At 42.0% G+C, this 21,767-nt stretch overlaps 1 protein-coding gene across 9 annotated transcripts in view; it reads right to left on the bottom strand.

The window, feature by feature from the left end:
• Window positions 1–21,767, bottom strand: part of dlgap3 (discs, large (Drosophila) homolog-associated protein 3) — a 328,237-nt gene that overhangs the window by 119,171 nt on the left and 187,299 nt on the right. For 7 of the 9 annotated variants that reach the window (XR_015515960.2, XR_015515961.2, XM_088651379.1 and 4 more), the window contains one exon: window positions 16,343–16,460. The gene's annotated coding sequence lies outside the window, so the exon portion shown is untranslated. Of the gene's footprint in view, window positions 1–4,511; window positions 4,723–16,342; window positions 16,461–21,767 lie in introns of those variants that run through there. The other 2 variants (XR_015515962.2, XM_087294506.2) reach the window with 1 other exon arrangement.

Genomic DNA, 21,767 nt, shown 5'->3' with positions numbered 1-21,767 from the left:
TAGTGCTCTTTAAGCACCATACTTAAGTAGAAGTACTAAAATATTCAATATTTTTTGTACTTAAGTATTGCAAGTAGTTTATTTAAAAATGTACTACTCAACTACTGAAAGTAAAAGTACAAGTATTGTGTAATGTAGTTATTAAAGAAAGCAGTCAAAAGACATCCTATTATTTTGTTTATTTTAAATATCTTTTTGGGGGCACGTGATTAAGCAGAATGAAAATAGCTTGGCTTATGATACCGTTTTTCTCTCGCACTTAAACCACAGATCTGACAGATTATAACAGCTTTAGCACACACCATTCAAAGTTGTATGTCACAAAACACTCCGTATTCCACTCAAACTCTACTGAACTCCATTTTCAGATCACAAATTACTGGTTGTAAACGCTGTAAACGAAAGTTTTAAACATTCTAAAAGAAGACAGTCACTATGGCGCTCTCCATGCATTAGCCAAGAAAATATATTTGACACTCCTTGTAATGAGTAACGATGCAGCACATGAAAAAATCTATCAGAGTAATATTAAACTCATTGGAAATATGTACTGAAGTAAAAGTGAAAGTAGGTGAAAAAAACAATACTCCAGTAGAGTACAGATTTAGCCTATCAGTACTTAAGTACAGTAGTGACGTAGTTCTACTTCATTACTATACATCTCTGCAAACAACCAACCAACCAACCAATCAATAAACCAATCAATCATCCAACAAACCAACCAACCAACCCAAATAACCAAACAACCAAACAACCAACAAATCAACCAACCAACCAACAAATCAACCAACCAATCAACCAACCAATCAATCAATTAATTAACAAACAACTTAGTTCCATTATAGGGCTAACTGATATGGCAAAAATGCAATCTCAATAAATATTTTCCATGTTGAACAATAACATTATATATTTCAATATAAGTTAAATGCTTCCAGTTTTAAAAGATAGTCCTAACTATGACTGAAGCCACAACAATTAGAGGGTCCGTCAAATGAAATATTTTTGGCAGATACATTTTCGGTGGCTGAAAATTCAGTTAATCTCTAATATCAACACACTTTTCGATTCCCATTGTTTCACATTTCTGCTGTGTAATTGGCTCTTAGATTATTATAGAGTAAAAAGGTGCAGAGCTTATCATTGGTATTGACAATTTTTTATCGCAATTGTTTATTGGCCCAGCCCTATTTTATTACATTTTTCATTTTAAAGTGTCATATCTTATCATATTTCACAGTATACCTGTTTCAGCTGGATTTTTGATAATATGCAGCCTTGTGGAGCATAAGAGGTTTTTTTTTCAAAAACCTCAGACTTTTGAACAGAATATATTAAATAATTTACCAATTTCAGTTTTTTTTAAACAGGTTCCTCATGGAATACTTTTTGATCTAATTTCACATCTCAAGTTGTGAGAAAACAGTCCTGAAGCAGTTTGATATCAACTTGAGCATCACCTTTAACTTCAGTATCAACCACAGCCCTCTGGACCAGTAAAAGATTAAACCACAATGCTTCTGACGTTAATACTGCAGCACTTCACGGCATTTGCTTTGACTGTCTTCATTATTCACTGGCTTATAATCCTCAGAGGTGCCAGAAGTCAAAAACCACAAAAAAAAGACACTGCGATAAGATTATATATGTAGCAAAAACCACAGTGCAAACAAAACAACTGGAAAAAGCCAATTTAACAATAATATCTGTGTGTGCACAGATAAACACACATTGTATAAGTGGTTTATAATAGGTCCAATGTATTTTATACTTTTTTGCATTTTTTTAATTATATTTCCTTACCATACCTCTACCCCGGAACCCAATCCTTAATAGAAACCGGTGGCAAAAGATACACAAGTTATGTCCTCATAAAACACTTTAACATTGTCATACCAAGGTCATATGTCAATTTACATGTCATTTGTGTCCTTGTAAATCACAGAAACAGTACAAAAGTACACACACAAAATTAAAACTAGTGTAGAAGGAAGCACAATTCTGAAAACGTTAAAATATACATAATAACGTATAAAACAAAACAAAGTAAACATAGTGACTTTTTTTTCATAATCTCAATGGCACCATGGGTGTGTGTGTGTGAGAGAGAATGTGTGAGCTGAGAAAATGAGCCGATATATTAAATCCACAGAACATCTTTTGACAACTTTAATACTTCTTGCCTAAACTCTTTTATGTATAAACAGCTTCATTTTCTCTGAATGCAGACTTTGCAAGGCCAAAAATTGCAAAACTAACATAATTCAGCGGGAAAAAAAAAGAAAAAAAAAAGTGTATCCATAAGCAGGTTCCTGTAATTGCTGTCTTGGATGATAACGTATTAATAATTTGTATAGTTGATCTTACACTGACTTGGATATTTGAAACTTTAAGAAGGGCTTAAGTAACGAAATAGAAAATAATCTTCGGAACAGAAGGGGAGCGGGAGAGAGAGTTGTTTATCTTTATGCCTCACACAGACACATACAGTGATGGATCAGCAATTTTCCAAGTTGTTCCTCATAAATTAGGAGGATTGTAGGCTTATTGCTCTTTGGTTTAAACATCCCAGTATCTAATAGCTACACGGAACACTGTGCTTTGAATTCGTAACAGCGTTTTAAAGAAACAGCAAATTACTTTCAGGTGTATGTTAAGTGACATTTGCAAACTAGACCGCTGTAATGAGCAAATTCGCAATTACTAGGTATGCATCTTCTCAAGGTCTATGATTGGATCTTTATTGCAGTGATTAATGTGTCTGGCAACAATTATTTTAACCCTAATAAAAAATGCATTTATTTTACAGTAGAACGCCACTGCGAAAATCTCACTGATTTTGTGTGCTCAATTGAATGCAAATAAGCTGCTATTTACCATAAGCTATTCTGACACTCCAAAAACCAGATAAAGACTGAACCATGACGCGCTTATTAATTACACTTATGATGACTGTTTTTGGAGGGAACGTGGTGGCGCAGTAGGTAGTGCTGTCACCTTACAGAAAGAAGGTCACTGGTTCGAGCCTCTGCTGGGTCAGTTGGCATTTCTGTGTGGAGTTTGCATGTTCTCCCCGCATTCGCGTGGGTTTCCTTCAGGCGCTCTAGTTTCCCCCACAGTCCAAAGACATGCGGTACAAGTGAATTGGGTAGGCTCAATGGTACGTAGTGTATGAGTGTGAATGAATGTGTATGGATGTATGCCAGAGATGGTGTTTAGCTGGAAGGGCGTCTGCTGCGTGAAACATGTGCTGGATAAGTTGGTGGTTCATTCCGCTGTGGTGACCCCGGATTAATAAGGGGACTAAGCCGAAAAGAAAATGAATAAGTGGGTGTTTTTGGGATAAAACTAATAACATAGCGGCTGCACGGTGGCGCAGTGGGTAGCACAATCGCCTCACAGCAAGAATGTAACTGGTTCAAGCCTTGGCTGGGTCAGCTGACGTTTCTGTGTGGAGTTTGCATGTTCTGCCCGGGTTCACGTGGGCTTCCTCCAGGTGCTCCGGCTTCCCCCAAAAGTCCAAAAACATGCAGTACAGGTGAATTGGGTAGTGTGGCAGACCTGCCAGTGTGGCTTCTGCATCGCCATGGAAAGGTCTCCCTTACCGTAATCATGACCCATCATGTGCTGATAAGGGACAGCAGGAACCACGCTGAACCCTCCTCCACTGAGCACCCTGATCAGCACCTCACTGCACGAGCTCAACAGACCCCTCTGGACACAGAATTCACCATTCTGCACATTCCAGCGCACCTTTTCCTTGCTCCACTCCCTAAATAAACACCCCTACAGGGATTTTCATTGCCTCTCTGTGTCCGTGTGGTCTCTCCGCTGCGACAGTAGGTAGATTACCAGTAGTGTATGTGTGTGAATGAGTGTGTATGGAAGTTTCCAGTGATGAGTTGCAGCTTGAAGGGCATCCGATGCGTAAAACATATGATGGGTAAATTAGCGGTTCATCTCGCTGCGGCGACCCCCAATTAAGGAAGGGGCTAAGCCGAAAAGAAAATGAATTTATGTAAAAATAGACTATTCTTTTATACAGGTGCAGAACACAACTCTCAAATCAGTTGGCTGCGGTCCGTTTGGTGTGTTCACATGCAGCTTTTTGGTCCAGATGGACTCAGATAGCACAGTTGGTTTTTGTCTACACTAGTGTTTTGTCGTCAGCTTAGTGTGTCCTGGCCTTTAGAGCAAATATACATGTCTTCTTCAATTCTGGGTGACAGATCTACCTCCATCCCTCAGATCTGGTATCTATGATATACAGTTTCAAGGAAGACATTATAGCCCTGCCTTTAATGAACCCATTCACTCTTTACAGGTCAAGCCGAGGTCAGATCATATCCTCTACGAAAGACAAATAACAGGAAGCAGCCCAATACTCAACAAAGCGCAGGAAACATACCAGGATACATGAAAGGCTGTTCTGACCTGTGGTTGTAATAGCCGAGTCTGATACTTTCAGAGTGGACAAGAAAGAGCGATGACAGTAAAAACTTCACACAAACCTGATTCATCGACCTGTTTGACGTCTGAATGACCCGGAGAACTGCGGAAATCACAAACTGCCAGAGTGAGTCTCCTTTCCACTGAGACGCAGCATATCAGCCAGGCTGAAACTGATGAAGAGCACTTACGGAGCAGGACTTGATTGGAGAAAAACTAGAGAGAGTGTGCGCGAGTAGGTGAGCTATTCTTGTAGAGGGAAATATCTGAAACAAAGAGAGCACTTGTCTGACTTCCTGCAACGGGAAACTGCTTCAGAGACAGACCAAATGTTATTATCAAACCAGGCTCATTGGAAAAATGTGCAGTGGATTTCACAACACAACGCTTTCGAAGTGAAATGTTTAGTGGGTGTCTTTAAAGGCATGTTCAATTTTATCCATAACAGGTAAATGGGGTAAATGTGGATTGGTTGTTTTTATTTTCATATATTAAGTACCTTGTTTCTTAGGGGTCTGAATTTGGATTTGATTTGGAAACATTTTTGAAATTGTGTGTGTGTGTGTGTGTGTGTGTGTGCGCGTGTGTGTGTGTGTGTGTGTGTGTTCATGTACTGTACAGTTGAAACCAGAAGTTTACATACACGCTAAAAAAATAAACATAACCATTTTTTTTTTAAATGTCTGGTGTTAAATCATACTAAACGTTTACTATTTTAGGTCCATTAGGACTACCTAAATCACTTACATTTGCTAAATGCCAGAATAATGTTCCAATAATATGTTCCAATAATGTTCATTTCACCTGAAAACTTTACTGAAATGTATGTGTAGGTGTTTTTTTCAAACGTGTTAATAAAGTTATTGCAAATATTTAGAGATGGGTTTGGATCTGGGTCAGGAAAAGTGCTAAATGTGTTTCTGACTCTTCATGTTTTCATGAGTGATTATGAGAATGTTACATAAGAAGACGATCATTTGCCAAAATGCACATCACCGAAAAGTGGGATCTGAATAATGTAGGTTGAGTGTCTCCAAACTGTCGGTAAAAGACAATTCAGCTTTGCACTTTTGCACTGAAGCATCACTTATAGCACGCATTAGAATACAGAAGAAAAAAAAAAAAACTTATGAAAGGTTTTAATATCACCATTATTTCCATCAGTAAAAGTGCACAAGTTAGTTTTGATTTATGCTTAAAACAAGAAAAAACTATTTTTAAAAGGGTGAATAATAAAGATAAACTGTTAGGAAATAATAGCTGAGGCGATTTCCCTTTCCAAATTTCCAGCACAAGGAAATTGTAACAAAGAGGCTCTACATTGCATCTATCTTGAGAAACTGAGACATCGTTTTAAAGGATCACTGAACTTCTTTAACAAAACATGGAGAAATAGAGACTTTTGGTATTTACTTTGCATTTTATTCTTCTATATTTACCTATATATTTATTATATCTTTTTATTTATTTATTATTTTTTCGGTTGGTTTATTGTTTATTTATCTGTGTCTTGATTCATCTTTGCATACTTATTAAAGGCCTCAGAAAATAGGGAGGAGTGGGAGATGGAAGGGATGGTGCATAGAAGGGGGTAAAAAAGTGTAAGTTTGATTTAAGAGTTCTACAGTTTTCTTGTTTTTGTTGTTATACATTTGATGTCATCTTTTTGCTTATAGGACTTCTTTTTTTTCATATACATTTATAAGTCTGTATATTATTTTGAAAAAATGCAATAAAATATTGACAATAAAATTGTTTTTACTTTTTAGCACTGTAAGTATCATACATGTCCCAAAAACAGCGTACGTGCACTTGGATGAAATGTATTCAGGTTTATACATGAGGCTCGGGTCTGAAGGCTGTATACAGTAGTTGTCAAATCCAACTAACACATTTCAGCTTTAAGAGCATTAGTGAAATAAGCCTGTGTGCAGGAGCTGATGAGCTACATATCATCTCTCATATGCAGCGCGTTTGTTTGTAATTGTACTTTTCTTCCAGATGCAGCATGAAAGCATTACTGAAATATTTCCATTCAAGGTGTTAGTCCTTTATTTGCCGCCAGGTAAACTCAAACAATAAAGTACCACAAACACCATCACGGCTTTGCTGAGGATTGTTTCTAGAATGTGTTTAACATTGTATACTCACGTGATTTCAATACTGAGACTGAATTAGTATGTTTAAAAAATGTCTTTTTCGTGCCTCTTAAAGCATTACAGTGCTGAAAATACTCGGCATGAGCTTCAGTCAAAGACCACTCTCAGAAAACACAAGTCTCTCTTGTGGCATAACGTCATATTATGCATGAATATCCGGCAGGTCAGAGCTGAATAATGCACAATCCTTTGTCAACATCACCGTTCTCTGATGATCAACCATGAAACACTAATTCTATATCTCCTTCAGTGCAGTGGGCTATGAATCATCCATCCATTCATTCATTCATTAATTCATTCATTCATACATTCATTCATACATTCATTCATTCATTCATTCATTCATTCATTCATTCATTCATTCATTCATTCATTCATCCATCAATCCATCCATTTATTCATTCATTCATTCATTCATTCATTCATTCATACATTCATCCATCCATCCATCCATTAATACATTCATCCATCCATCCATCCATCCATCCATTCATTCATTCATCCATCAATCCATCCATTTATTCATTCATTCATTCATACATTCATTCATTCATTCATTCATCCATCAATCCATCCATTTATTCATTCATTCATTCATTCATTCATCCATCCATCCATTAATACATTCATCCATCCATCCATCCATCCATCCATTCATTCATCCATCAATCCATCCATTTATTCATTCATTCATACATTCATCCATCCATCCATCCATCCATTCATACATTCATCCATCCATCCATCCATCCATTCATTCATTCATTCATTCATTCATTCATTTTATTCAGATTAGTCCCTTATCTATCAGTGGTTGTCACAATGAAATAAATCGCAAACTCTTCCGCTATATGTTTTATGCAGCGGATGCGGTTGCAGCCGCAACCCAGCACTGGAAAACAACCATACACTCTCATTCATTCATTCATTTATTCATCCATCCATCCATCCATCCATCCATTCATTCATTCATTCATTCATTCATTCATTAATACATTCATCCATCCATCCATCCATCCATCCATCCATTCATTCATTCATTCATTCATTCATTCATTCATTCATTCATCCATTCATTCATTCATTCATTCATTCATTCATTTTATTCGGATTATTTATCAGTGGTTGTCACAATGGAATAAATCACAAACTCTTCCGCTATATGTTTTATGCAGCGGATGCGCTTGCAGCCGCAACCCAGCACTGGAAAACAACCATACACTCTCACATTCATACACTACAGCCAATTTAGGTTATCCAATTCCCTTTTAGCAAATATCTTTGGACTGTGGAGGAAACCAAAGCACACAGAAGAAACCCACGCAAACCCGTGGAGAACATGCAAACTCCACACAGAAATGCCAACTGAACCAGCCAGGGCTCGAACCAGTGACCTTCTTGCTGTGAGGAGACAGTGCTATCCACTGAGCCACCGTGCCGCTCTAAATCATCCATGTTTACATGTTTTTTTTTACTTACAATGAAATAAAAATCTTTAAGTCAATCAATATGAATTGATAAATAAAATTGCCTTTGATTTACTGATTTAAAATGAGCAGTATTCCACTGAAACTAACTCATTAAACTGATGACTCATTCTGCACAATTCTAATTTTTATCCGATCAGATGCTAACTAAAGGCCCTGCCCTTAAAAACCAACAATCTGACTAAAGCCCAGTACACACTAATGCTATGCAGTTCACACTTCATTATATTCAAAGTTGTCAAATCGCAGTTGTTTTCATACTGCATGACTATATGGGGTAGTGTTCAGTTGTTGCTGTGTTCACACTGCACAATGGATCAGTGACAGGAGGATACGCATAGCATTACTACAACAGAAAAAAATCACAGACAATTCTGTCTAACTCACAAATGCACACGAGAAATGGTAAGGAGATCAGAGTTGAGAGAGGAGGTCAATAAATCATTGTAAAATGCAAAATGTTGCAATGCTGCACATGCTTCTTCTTTGTTTCTGTTTATTCTTACTGTAAAGCTTATTTTATACTCAGAGACTGTGGTTAATGACTCCTCCCAAACTCCCTGTATCTTCCTCTCTCATTGACTGTAGGTCATCGCCAATGTGTTTTTCAGTCAGAACTCATTTCAAACAGCATAATTTTAAATTGCAGGCAAGTCCAGATATTAAGCAAGTCAAATATTTCAGTGACGTGTCAGCGATTATTTGCTAATTCACACTGCATGACTGTCACTTGCATGAACGAGCCACAATTTGCCTATGATTTAAGGCATTTTCTGTGATTTCACAAAACCTGTTGGCAAGTGAAAATCAGGGCTTAAATTGTGCAGTGTGAACGTTCGAGGTTACTAAAGTAACCCTTCGTTCCCCGAGGAGGGGAACGGAAGCACTATAAGTGGATTTGATTTGTAAAATCCACGCATTGGGAGGATTCGGATCAGAAGCCGCTTGTCTGGAGAGTATTGAACGGGCCAATGAATGAAATTAATTGGCAGCGTAAGCTTGCGCAGGTGTGCGACATCTGCAATTATCTCAGCATATAAGCACACCTGAAGCCAGCAGACGCCATCCTTTTAAGCTGAAGAGACTTTCAAACAGCTAAGGGACAGTCATTATGGCGACGGAGTATAGTGCTTCCGTTCCCCTCCTCGGGGAACGAAGGGTTACTTTAGTAACCTCGAACGTTCCCCTTCGGGGGGAACTTCAGCACTATAAGTGGATTTGATTTGTAAAATCCACGCATTGGGAGCCCATTGAAAGCGCCATAATGACTGCACCTTACCAACACCCCCGATGAGGAGATGCACCCACGTGACGCACCCACATCATGGGGGGCGCGGTCCTCCAACGTGTCCCTGGCCCTAATTTATCCTACTTCAACAGAAGTTTTACGGATTTAGATATATTTTTTGGGAAGTCGTGAGCATCTAGATAATTCTAGGAAATACGACAGTACGTTGGGAAGCGTGCAATCCCGATAGGGAGGACGCTGCGGAGGCCATCCGTTACCCAAGGGGGGGATAGATGGCAGAATTTACATATGGACTAGCCCTAAAAAGGGGGAGTACGCATAGCAAAGAGTGGTTAGCGGAGAGGGAAGACACGGGTCCGCCCAGGGGGGGGACTTAACCGTGGCGGAATAAGCATATGGGATCGCCTAGTGGGGATCACGCATAGCAGGCACCTATACCCAAAACGCGGGCTGACCAGCGGGCAGACCTACAACGTAGTGGGCCAGCAAGTGACTCCTCCGCTGAGTCAGTGCTGGGGGCCACGGAGGAATCTGCAGGGCTCACCTGACGGGGAACTTTACTGACAGATAAAAAAGGCGCACGTACCTCCGTGTTAGGGAGAATGGCGCAGCAAGCGTGTTTCAACACCCTACCGAGTTGTCTCCTCAATCACCAAAGGGTTACCTAATACCCTTGAGGAAACCGGCTCCACTCGCAGATTGTAAAACCTTGCAAATGTGTTGGGTGTCGCCCAGCCCGCAGCTCTACAGATGTCTGTTAGAGAGGCGCCGCGTGCACGCGCCCAAGAGGATGCAACGCTCCGAGTGGAGTGTGCACGTACTCCCGGGGGACACGGCTGACCTCGACTCGAATAAGCGAGTGAAATGGCATCCACAATCCAGTGGGATAATCTTTGTTTCGATACGGCACTTCCCTGCTGCCGACCGCCATAACAGACAAAGAGCTGCTCAGATGATCTAAAATTCTGAGTACGGTCCACATAAATGCGCAGAGCGCGAACTGGACAAAGTAAAGAAAGGGCTGGGTCTGCCTCCTCCGGGGGCAGCGCTTGCAGGTTCACTACCTGATCTCTAAAGGGGGTGGTAGGAACCTTGGGCACATAACCGGGGCGGGGTCTCAGGATAACGTGAGAGTAATCCGGCCCGAATTCCAGGCACGAGTCACTGACCGAAAATGCCTCCAGGTCCCCGACCCTCTTGATGGAGGCCAACGCAACCAGCAGAGCTGTCTTCAGGGACAGAAATCTTAGAGATACTGATTCGAGTGGCTCAAAGGGATCGGATCGCAGACTCGTGAGAACGAGGGCGAGATCCCAAGAGGGCATGAGAGGGGGGCGAGATGGATTAATTCGCCTAGCACCCCTAAGGAACTGGATGACCAGGTTATGCTTTCCCACGGTGCCGCCAGCTACCGCGCTATGATAAGCGGAGATGGCGGCCACGTAAACCTTGAGAGTGGAGGGCGACAGCCTGCTGTCCAACTTCTCTTGAAGGAAAGAGAGCACAACACTAATCTGGCAATTTCGGGGGTCTTCTCTGCGAGAGACGCACCATTCAGTGAATAGACTCCACTTCAGGGCGTAGGCGCGCCTCGTGGAGGGGGCTCTAGCCTGAGTGATGGTATTAACCACCGCAGTCGGTAGGTTACCTAAGTCTTCCTCGCGTCTAGGGACCACACGTGGAGGTTCCAAAGATCGGGGCGAGGGTGCCAGATGGTGCCCTGTCCCTGAGAGAGTAGGTCCTCTCTCAAAGGGATCCGCCAGGGGAGGGCCGTCGCGAGGAGTGAGAGCTCTGATATCCAGGTCCGGTTGGGCCAAAGGGGCGCAACTAGCAGAACCTGTTCCTCGTCCTCCCTGACCTTGCACAGAAACTGCGCGAGCAGGCTCACTGGGGGAAACGCATACTTGCGCATGCCCCGAGGCCAGCTGTGGGCCAGTGCATCCGTGCCGAGAGAGCCCTCGGTCAGGGAAAAAAACAACTGGCAGTGAGCGTTCTCGGGGGAAGCAAACAGATCGATCTGGGCCTCCCCGAATCGCGCCCATATCAGCTGAACAGACTCGGGGTGGAGTCTCCATTCTCCAGGGCGTAACAGCTGTCGTGAGAGCGCATCGGCTGCACGATTGAGCGTGCCTGGGACGTGAATGGCGCGCAGCGATTTCAGCCGCGGGTGACTCCAGAGGAGCAGACGGCGGGCGAGCTGAGACATGCGGCGAGAGCGCATACCCCCCATGCGGTTGATATACGCCGCCGCCGCCGTACTGTCCGTCCTGACCAGCACGTGTTGCCGCTCCAGCACCGGTAAAAAGCGGTGGAGAGCGAGGAACACTGCCAACAGCTCTAGGCGATTGATATGCCAATGCAGCTGGGCACCCTTCCAGAGGCCCGCAGCCGCATGCCCGCGACACACGGCCCCCCAACCCGTGTTGGAAGCGTCTGTTGAAACAACAACATGGCTGGACGCCTGTCCTAGAGGCACACCGGCCTGTAGGAACGAGGGGTCGTTCCAAGGGCTGAGGGCGCGGCGACACAGCGCAGTAACCGAGACCCGGTGTGTGCCCGCGTGCCATGCGCGTCTGGGGACCCGATCGTGAAGCCAGTGCTGAAGTGGTCTCATATGGAGCAACCCGAGCGGCGTGACGGCGGCTGCGGATGCCATATGCCCCAGGAGCCTCTGAAAGAACTTCAGTGGGACCACTAGTTTGCTGTCGAGCTCCCTCAGACAGTTCAGCAACAGGCGAGCGCGTTCCTCGGAGAGGTGCGCTACCATGGTGATCGAGTCCAGCTCCATCCCGAGAAAAGAAATCCTCTGCACGGGGGCGAATTTGCTCTTTTCTCGGTTGACCTGAAGCCCCAGTAGGCGGAGATGCCGAAGCACCTTGTCCCTGTGCATAATCAATTGCTCCCGCGAGTGGGCTAAAATCAGCCAGTCGTCGAGATAATTGAGCATGCGAATGCCCGCGAGCCGAAGGGGCGCTAGGGCACCCTCCGCGAGTTTGGTGAAGACCCGCGGAGACAGAGAGAGCCCGAAGGGGAGGACCTTGTACTGCCACGCTCGACCCTCGAACGCAAACCGCAGAAATTGGCGGTGGCGTGGAAGAATGGAGACATGGAAATACGCGTCCTTCAGGTCTATGGCTGCAAACCAATCCCGAGGACGAACGCATTGGAGAATGCGCCTCTGCGTGAACATTCTGAACGGCAGCCTGTGCAGACAGCGGTTCAAAACGCGCAGATCTAGGATTGGCCGTGACCCACCGCTCTTTTTGGGTACGATGAAGTATGGGCTGTAAAACCCACTCTCCATCTCGGCTGGAGGAACCGGCTCGATTGCACCCTTCGCCAGGAGGGCAGCAATCTCCTCTCGCAAGACAGGGGCGGACAGGGGGTTGACCCTGGAGAAATACACGCCCGTAAACTTGGGGGGCCAGCGCACACGCGGCGGACTTAGTAGTCCGAAGAGCATAGTCGGTCGCGGTGCGCAGTTCATGTAATAAGCTTGGGTTGGACCCGCCCTCGTGCAGCTCGGCCAGCGCCTGCGCTTGGTAGCGCTGGTAGGTGGCCATCGCGTGCAAAGCAGAAGCAGCCTGGCCCGCAGCCTTATAAGCTCTGGCTCTGAGGGAGGCAGACAACCTACAGGCTTTGGACGGGAGGCGGGGCAAACCCCGCCACGTAGAGGCGCCGCGCGGACAAAGATTGACCGCGATAGCGCGCTCCACTGACGGGATCGCCTCATACCCCCTGGCAGCTCCGCCGTCAAGGGCGGTGAGGGCGGAGGCACACGCAGCACGGGCAGAGATAGGTGCCCTCCAAGACTGCGTGAGCCTACTGTGCACTTCCGGGAAGAAGGGGACGAGAGGCTTCGAAGGCTTCGCCTTCTGGTCCTCTACGTAGCACCCATCTAGTCGGTCCGGCCGCGGAGCTGGGGGATAAACCATCTCCAACCCCACGGCCGAAGCAGCCCGGGAAAGCACGGCTAACATGTCCGCTTCAGGATCCGATTTGACAGCGCTCACCTGCCCGGAGGGGGCGAGCGGGTCCGGATCTTCGTCGGACAGTGAAAGCCCACCCTCCGATGCCGCGGAGGACATCTGATCTCCGGTGTCAGCGAGTGTGAGAGCTACCATCTGGTTAGACGGATCACTCTCACCACCCGAAGCTTGGATGGAGCGCCGTGAGGAGCGAGAGGTCCGCGAGCCCGTGGGCGGCGGATTATCTCCCGCTGAAACCCTCAGATCTGCCCGAGCGCCCGCTGCTTTTTTAGAACAGGAGGCAACTGGGGTGGCTCGCTCTCTTGCGAAAGTTAGCCGCGATCTTAGCTGTGCAACGGTCATGGCATCGCAATGACGACATGAACCGCCCGCGAGCACCGCATTAACATGCTGGACCCCCAAACATGCAATGCAGTGATCGTGTCCATCATCCGGAGCCAGGAAACCCCCGCATCCAGAAACGCACAGTCGGAGCGCCATCCTGAAAAGGACGTGCTGCACGACTGTGTTGCTCTTTTAGGAAAGTTGCAACTATACGCACCGCTCTGGAGGACCGGACCCAAAGAACCGCAGGCAAGGGAGTAACCCAACTCGACCGTCTGCAAACCGCGAAGACCCAACCTGGACCGGGAGACACACTCGTTCGCTCTGAAGTGCTGATCAGCAAGAGGAACCCTCATCGACTCACTCAGAAAGGATCTGAAGCGAAAAGGATGGCTTCTGCTGGCTTCAGGTGTGCTTATATGCTGAGATAATTGCAGATGTCGCACACCTGCGCAAGCTTACGCTGCCAATTAATTTCATTCATTGGCCCGTTCAATACTCTCCAGACAAGCGGCTTCTGATCCGAATCCTCCCAATGCGTGGATTTTACAAATCAAATCCACTTATAGTGCTGAAGTTCCCCCCGAAGGGGAACTCAAAGATCTAGCGATCATGTTCATCTAGTGATGAAAATGGATGTTTGTCCTCTCTCATTGGTTGTATCTGGTCACATCTGGACCAAAAATGTGTCGGATGACAGCCAACTGAAACAAAAACATACTTTCCCCACCTGCAGGTGGCAGTATTAGAATTGTCGTTCCACATAGGGAAACAAAAACTAAAATTCATAGAATTCTATGAAAACTATAATTCATTACAAAATGTTGGTGTTTTAGCTTAATTTGTAAATATTCTCTTTTAACATCTATATGACCATGTCTATTTTAGTACTTTTTAAATATGTTTGATAGATTGTATAACTTTTGTATTGTTTTTTCTAGGTTGTTAAGGGACAACAGATGAAAAATAGCCTTCGGGCTAATTCTGGTGCATTGGCAGAAATGCTAATTAATGCACAATGTCCCTGCCAAATAAACAAATAAAATAAAAAATAAAAATAAATAAAATCCTCACTCACCACAGATTTGCTCATGTAAATATGACTGCTTATCCAGCCTGATCTCACAGGGAAACAACTATTTTACATTTTGCTTAGTGGCTCATGCTTTATTTTGCTTCAGCTTAGTGGCTCAAGTTTAGTTGTAAAAATTTTAAATTTTTAGGTGGTGTGGCACTAAACCCCACCCCTAATTCCAACCATCATTAGGGGAAGAGCAAACGATACTAAATTGCACAAATGAGACTGATACGAATTAGCCATTAAATCAAAAAGTTAAGAATTTCCGCGAGGTATCGTTGGATTTTCAGATAATCAAAATTGTTTGAATCATTTCAGAAATGCAACAAAATGACTGCAAGCTTCTTTGTGCTCCCTCTTGTGTTGTTGCATTACTTTAGATTTTGTTCTCGTGCTCTAATTCATAGCCAAACAGCCAACTAGAGCCCTTTCTTTCACCGGTTCTACATGCTGAATCAGATAAACTCCGACCAAAATGTGCTTAACAAAAGCAAATGTATGAAACAAACCAAACAAACGTTATTTGTGCATCAAATTTACTTCACAATTGGTGCAAATTCATGTCATGGGCAGGGCTTCTGTCTGCCAGGTGACTCTAGCTTTGTTGATAAATGGCTAACATGGATTCGATTGAGATAGTGGCTGTGCTTTATGTGCTTTAGGAAGGATGAAAAACAGCGTAAATTCATTCGGCGCCATGTCTGAGTCCACCAGATCCTTTTAGAGGTGCACCCAACACAGTTCATCACCTCAACTCCTCCAGAAACTGCACTTGGATGATGGAGGCTTTCAGCAGTGCTACCGACTGAGCTTAGCCCAGTATGATGAGCTGTTCTCTGATGTCAGCAAGAGGATTTCCCCTGTAGACACCAACAACAGGCACTACGTCATAATTACTCCCCAAGAAGAGCAAGCTCATGATTGGTTAACATGGCAAGAATGTCGGCGGAAGATTTTCGAACTCGAGCGATTTGTGCAAAACACAACAAATGTACAAAACACTAAACTCGGCTGCTTTGTTTGCGCAAATCGCACCGCAGGATGTGTATACGCATCTTTGCATTGACTTAACATATAAATCACTTACACTTGATGCTGTGATCGCAGCATTACAGATGCTCACTGATGGCTCAACGCAGCCTAATGGACGAATGTCGGCTTGGTGTGTCCAAGCCTTAACATTAAGCAAATAAGAGTTTACAGATGACATAATAACAGCCAAGTGGCTATTAAACATGCACAATCCCTTGCATATGTCACACCCAAACTTGCTGTTTGAAAATGAAATCATTACGACTGCACTCGCTGCACCATTTCTTAAATATGGACCCTAACAATGCATCTAGCAGCTCTTTAAAAACTGCCCACATCAAACATTGGAGAATGAAAAGAAGTATTTCAAAGAGCACGGCACCCTTTGAGGTGAGGTTTTTGGGGGCATTAAAATGACATTTGTGTAATCTCTGCCAGCCACTTGATAGGAGACTGAAATTGAGAACGGCTTTGCACCGAGGCGCAGAGGGACGGCTTTCAAAGACGCACGGTGAACCAAGGGAATTAACAGCTCTCCGTGCACATGTGGCTACAGTCAGAGATGAAATACTCACTGCCTCCTCATGTGGAAATGGTGCTTCATTATCAGCAGAGGGGAAACGGTCTCTTCGATGGACGCACGCACTACACACTTCTGTTGTCTGCAAACCCTCACAGACTCCACTCAGCAATCTGAAGAGAGAGAGAGAGAGAGAAAGAGAGAGATGAAATGACAAAACATCCAGGCTTGTTTGTGTTTTTTCCCCCCACTCTTATTTCACTCATGCACCATCAGGGGAAAACACCGTCTGTTCGCTGAAAGCACTCCCAGGGTAACATGGCTGTATCATGTGGCAACGATGTAATGTGTCCCGTGTCTTGTTTCCAAGTACAAACACCTTCTCCCACATGCAAGATAATCAACCTGTGAAGTGCACAATGCTTTGTCAACAAAAGAGTTCCCTGATGAATAACCCCGATCCTTTAATGTTCCTCCAGGATCATGGGCATTGAAGCATCCCCTATGAATATTCATAAAATAACCCTTAAATAACTTCCAAGAGTCCACACTTAGCTGATGATTGACTATAAAGCATGTTTGGCATGCTGTACCAGGAGAGAGTGATCTTATGAGCTCTGGGCTCCCTCCCACTTGTAAGGCGAGAGGGGTGTTAGAGCTCAGGTGGGTCACTAGAACTTCACTGCTTATTTCTGGCTAATGGCAATTAAGAATTTCTGATTAAAAGCTCATTAATGGTGTCAACTTGGTTTGGTCAGTTCACCTATGTCTAGTCAAATTTTCATCTAATCAGATGCTAACTGAGAATGCCCCGCCCTTAATACCGCCTGTTGGACAATCACAAAATACAGCGAGCTTTAATGCCTTTTCAGGACCATGAGCTATGGATTCAAATTTGTCTTGATGAAACTTCAATATGGGGCAGCAATGTGGCTCTGTGATTAGCACTGTTGCCTCAACAAGAAGGTCGCTGGTTTAAGTCCCGACTGGTTCGGTTGGCATTTCTGTGTGGAGTTTGCATGTTCTCCCCATGTTCGTGTGGGTTTCCTCCGGATACTCTGGTTTCCCCCAAAGTCTAAAGACATGCGCTATAAGTGAGTTGGATCAACTAAATTGGCCATAATGTGTGAACGTGGGAGTGTATAGGTGTTTTCCAGTACTGAGTTGCAGCTGGAAGGGCATCTGCTGCATAAAACATATGCTGAAATAGTTTGTGGTTCATTCCGCTGTGTTAACTCCTGATAAATAAGGGAATAAGCTGAAGGAAAATGAATGAATGTAAATACAATACAACTTGAAATGCAACTGTATTTTATAAAGTTACATTAATTACATCTACTTTATCAAATCTTACTCTGAGCACTTCAAGTAAGTTTAATATGACTGAAATGCCTTAAAATCGAAATTGGTTATGTGATGTGAAAAACAAAATCCATATAAATGTATAATAATAGCATTAATTGTGAGATGTTGCAGGCCAAACTGCTACTTGCTCATAATCAACCTGTGTAGGGGTTCCAGACTGCAAACTGCAGGAGGAAAATAAAGCTGGCATCAGGTTTAATTGGGTATGTATATCTTCCAGGTATCCTCTGATGGTTTGGAGAATGTGCGATTGGTTAAAGCCAAGGAACAATGATTCACAATAATGGACCATACAAGATGGTCTAAAGGGAACCTCTTGCTCAGTTTACCCTCGTTATGCCATTTGCAGTGAAACCAAATTTCGAGGTTTACATTCATCATTGTGACTCATTTAATACAATACCTCTGTCTCGCCTGTCTAATTGATCTGTAGCACAATTTAAAAAGCACAAGAAGCTGCATAGATGGTTTATGTTTGTATTAAGAGCGGAGATGAACAGATGATAAAACATGAAAAAGATGATGAGAAGAATTATTTGAGCTCACTTTCTGAAAATAATATGGTATCAATCAAATAAATAAATAAATCCAGTTTTATTAAGTTAAAAATTTTCATTAACATTTTTTTTTTATTTTTTTTTTTTATGCAGTGGCGCAGTAGGTAGTGCTGTTGCCTCACAGCAAGAAGGCCACTGGTTCAGTTGGTGTTTCTGTGAGAAGTTTGCATGTTCTCCCTGCGTTTGCATGGGTTTCCTCCAGGTGCTTCACTTTCCCCCACAGTCCAAAGACATGCGGTACAGGTAAATTGTGTAGGCTCAATTGTCCGTAGTGTATGAGTGTAAATGAGTGTGTTGGCGGTTCATTCCGCTGTGGCGACCCCAGATTAATAAAGGGACTAAGCCGAAAAGAAAAGAAATGAATGAATAATATATGAGCAATATCACACGAGTAGCAGTGCAATGTGGCTGTATATCGGCACTGGTGTGCCTAAGTGACCCACCAGTGACGATATACAGCCAGATCACATTGCTACACGTGTGAAATTGCATTTATACAACAGTTCAACGACATAATCGTGTGTATATATATATAAAAAGAAATCAAACACAAAGAGTCTCATACCAACTACTTCCTTCTGCCATTCCTTCGCATCTGCAGCTGACGCTAATGTCAGTTTAAAGTTAGTATTTAAATAAATCTCTAGCATAATGTCTAAAGTGATGACAAAACAGGTGATTTTGCTGACATTTAAAGATTATAAGGCTAAACGGCATTAAATGCCATGAGTCTACAGAGATATCTTAGTATTTCTCGGTTGCAATCGGGAGATCACACTATTACTAAGGTATAAATACAGCATTAAATCATATAAAAGAGAGAGATCGACTTAGAAAGTCATTTACCTGTTTAATAATGATTTGATCAGCTGTAGTTCAGCTGTAGGTCAGCTGTAGATCAGCTGTAGACATCGTCAACTTTCTTTGCTCAAAGACATGCTAATTGACGCTGAAGCGATGTCTCTCAAAAATTATAAATATTTTAAAAATAGTTACTGTCCTTAGAAATTACCAGCATAGTTACAATATAAACAACTACATTCTAGGCTAAAAAGCCTTAAAAGTACATTATGTTGTCCAACAGCAGCAATATTTGTCAAACTGTAGAGTGTCCTCTGCTTGCTGCTGTATGTAATACAGAAGGGTGAAGGGTGAAGAGGCTGGACAAGTGCTGTTATAGGCAGAATATCACACGGATCAGATTCAAGAACCAGACAAACTTTTGTCTAATATAATATAATATAATATAATATAATATAATATAATATAATATATTATAATATAATATAATATAATATAATATAATATAATATAATATAATAAAATATAATATAATATAATATAATATAATATAATATAGTATAATATAATATAATATAATATAAAATAATATAATTTGTTTTTAAATATGATCATTTGCCTTTATTTAGTTAATTTAGTTTTATTTAGTTTTTTTACCTGTTGTATATATATATATATATGTTGTTATATATATATATATATTCTAATTTGTTGCTTATTCTGTTCCATACCTGTGCATGATTCAGTTACTCATTATCTCTTGTATTTAACGTCCTGTTATTCAGCCCAGTTTGTCTTGTCATGATTATGTTGGTTTCTAATCATTTTCCCTGTTCTAGCATTCCACCCATGGTGTAGTGTTTAGTTCAGTTTGATTCCTTATTGAATAAAGACTGACTGCTGTGCTAGATCCATCTCTCCCCTGCTCATGCAACTACAGAACACAATAATAAAACACTGCACCCTGATCGCAAATTCATTCATGTTTAATGGTTTCCAAAATGGGAAAATTTGACCTAAATATCCCAGGTGACTGCCATAAGCAAGGAATGACGTGAAAGCTTCAACAGCACCATCCTAAATTCCTATTGATTCACGAATGCAGCCAGAGCCAGAATAATTAGAACACAATTCTCCATTGTTCCAGAAAGTAACAGCAATCAGAGAATATAGGTCACCGTAGACATTTGCGCTGCCACCAAGTTCACTCTAAACATGATAATAAACTCAAAACTCCAGGAAAACAATTAAGAATTCATGTGCTTGCGAGTCTGGCACTGCGTTGAGATGTGTGTGTGTGTGTGGGTGTGTGTGTCTGTGTACAGCCAATCTAGGGAGCACTTGTGTCCCCTTGAGTGTTTGTAAGAGCCAGCATTTTGCATCACTAATGTTGTATTACCATCTTATTCTTCTGTTTTTTAGTTTTATTTTTCATCAAACTTTGCCACAGAGTTTCAGTCCTCGTGCTTAATGATGAAGCAAAACTGAGAGAGCGAATAAAATAAATTTTCTTCTGCCCTCCTTGTTTCTGACCTCTAAAATATAGCCAGTTCATTTTTCACTTTTCTCCATACATGTGCTGTGCACATTCCACGCATGGTTCACAAAACGATGCGCATCTGCTGATGATTTCTAATCTTTTACAGCCTCGGCTTTAAATACAGCTACTGGTACTTTCCTAATTCTATTTAGCGGATCAGCGGATCCTTTTGGGTAATGAGAAGCAATAAACAGCCCAGAATCTCTTACCTAGGCTCACAGTTTCATAAAGACGGAAAATGAGGTTGACGTTTATCTGTCCCTTTGGTAAACAAGCTAGGCATGAAATATGGCTGTGAATAAAAGGTACAGTCGATTGGCTCCTTGTGCAATTCAAATATGTAGTCATGTGTGGTATGATTGTAGATGAATGGAAACAATTGCAAAAGCATTTATTTTTGTCATCTTTTATAAAATGTATATTTGCAGTTAAAAGATATCATATATCATTTTAAAATGCACTATAAATATACAGTTAAAGACAGAACTATTAGCCACCTTCAAATTGTCTTTATTTTTTTTTTATTTCTCAAATGATGTTTGACAGAGCAAGGAATTTTTCACAGTATGTCCGATAATATTTTTTCTTCTGGAGAAAGTCTTATTTGTTTTATTTCGACTAGAATAAAAGCAGTTCTTAATTTTTTAAAAAACATTTTAAAGTCAATATTATGAACTCCTTTAAGCTATTTTTTTCAATTGTCCACAGAACAAACCATCTTTATACAGTGACTTGCCTAATTACCCTCGCCTAGTTAACCTAATTAACCTAGTTAAGCATTTAAATTGCCCTTTAAGCTGAACACTAGTGTCTTGAAAAATATCTAATCAAATATTATACTGTCATCACAGCAAAGATTAAAATAAATCAGTTGTAATTCTAATAATTATGGGCCTAATAATTTAGGGGGTCCAATAATTCTGACTTTAACTATATGTGCATAATAGATCTATAATTCATTCTTGTTTTTTTCTGTTTAATCCCATTCACTGTCACTGTTTCACAGGTTGGATCTTTTATATGGTGAAGTATATAATATATAATTATTAAGTGAAAGCTCAAAATATGGGTGATAGTTAAGGAGGTAACTGGTTATTCAAACTTAAAACAACACCAGCATTTACCTAAGTAAAGCTATTTCTGCTTTCTTAAATACATTTGTACATTATTACAGCATTAAAACTTTATTTAGCTTATATTTAATTATTATATTTAAA

This window comes from Danio rerio, chromosome 19 (assembly GCF_052040795.2).
Source record: "Danio rerio strain M-AB ecotype USA chromosome 19, GRCz13ab, whole genome shotgun sequence".
NCBI classification, from domain to species: domain Eukaryota; kingdom Metazoa; phylum Chordata; class Actinopteri; order Cypriniformes; family Danionidae; genus Danio; species Danio rerio.
The sequence above is the reverse complement of the archived record's forward strand: the minus strand, read 5'-3'. Positions and strand labels throughout refer to the sequence as shown.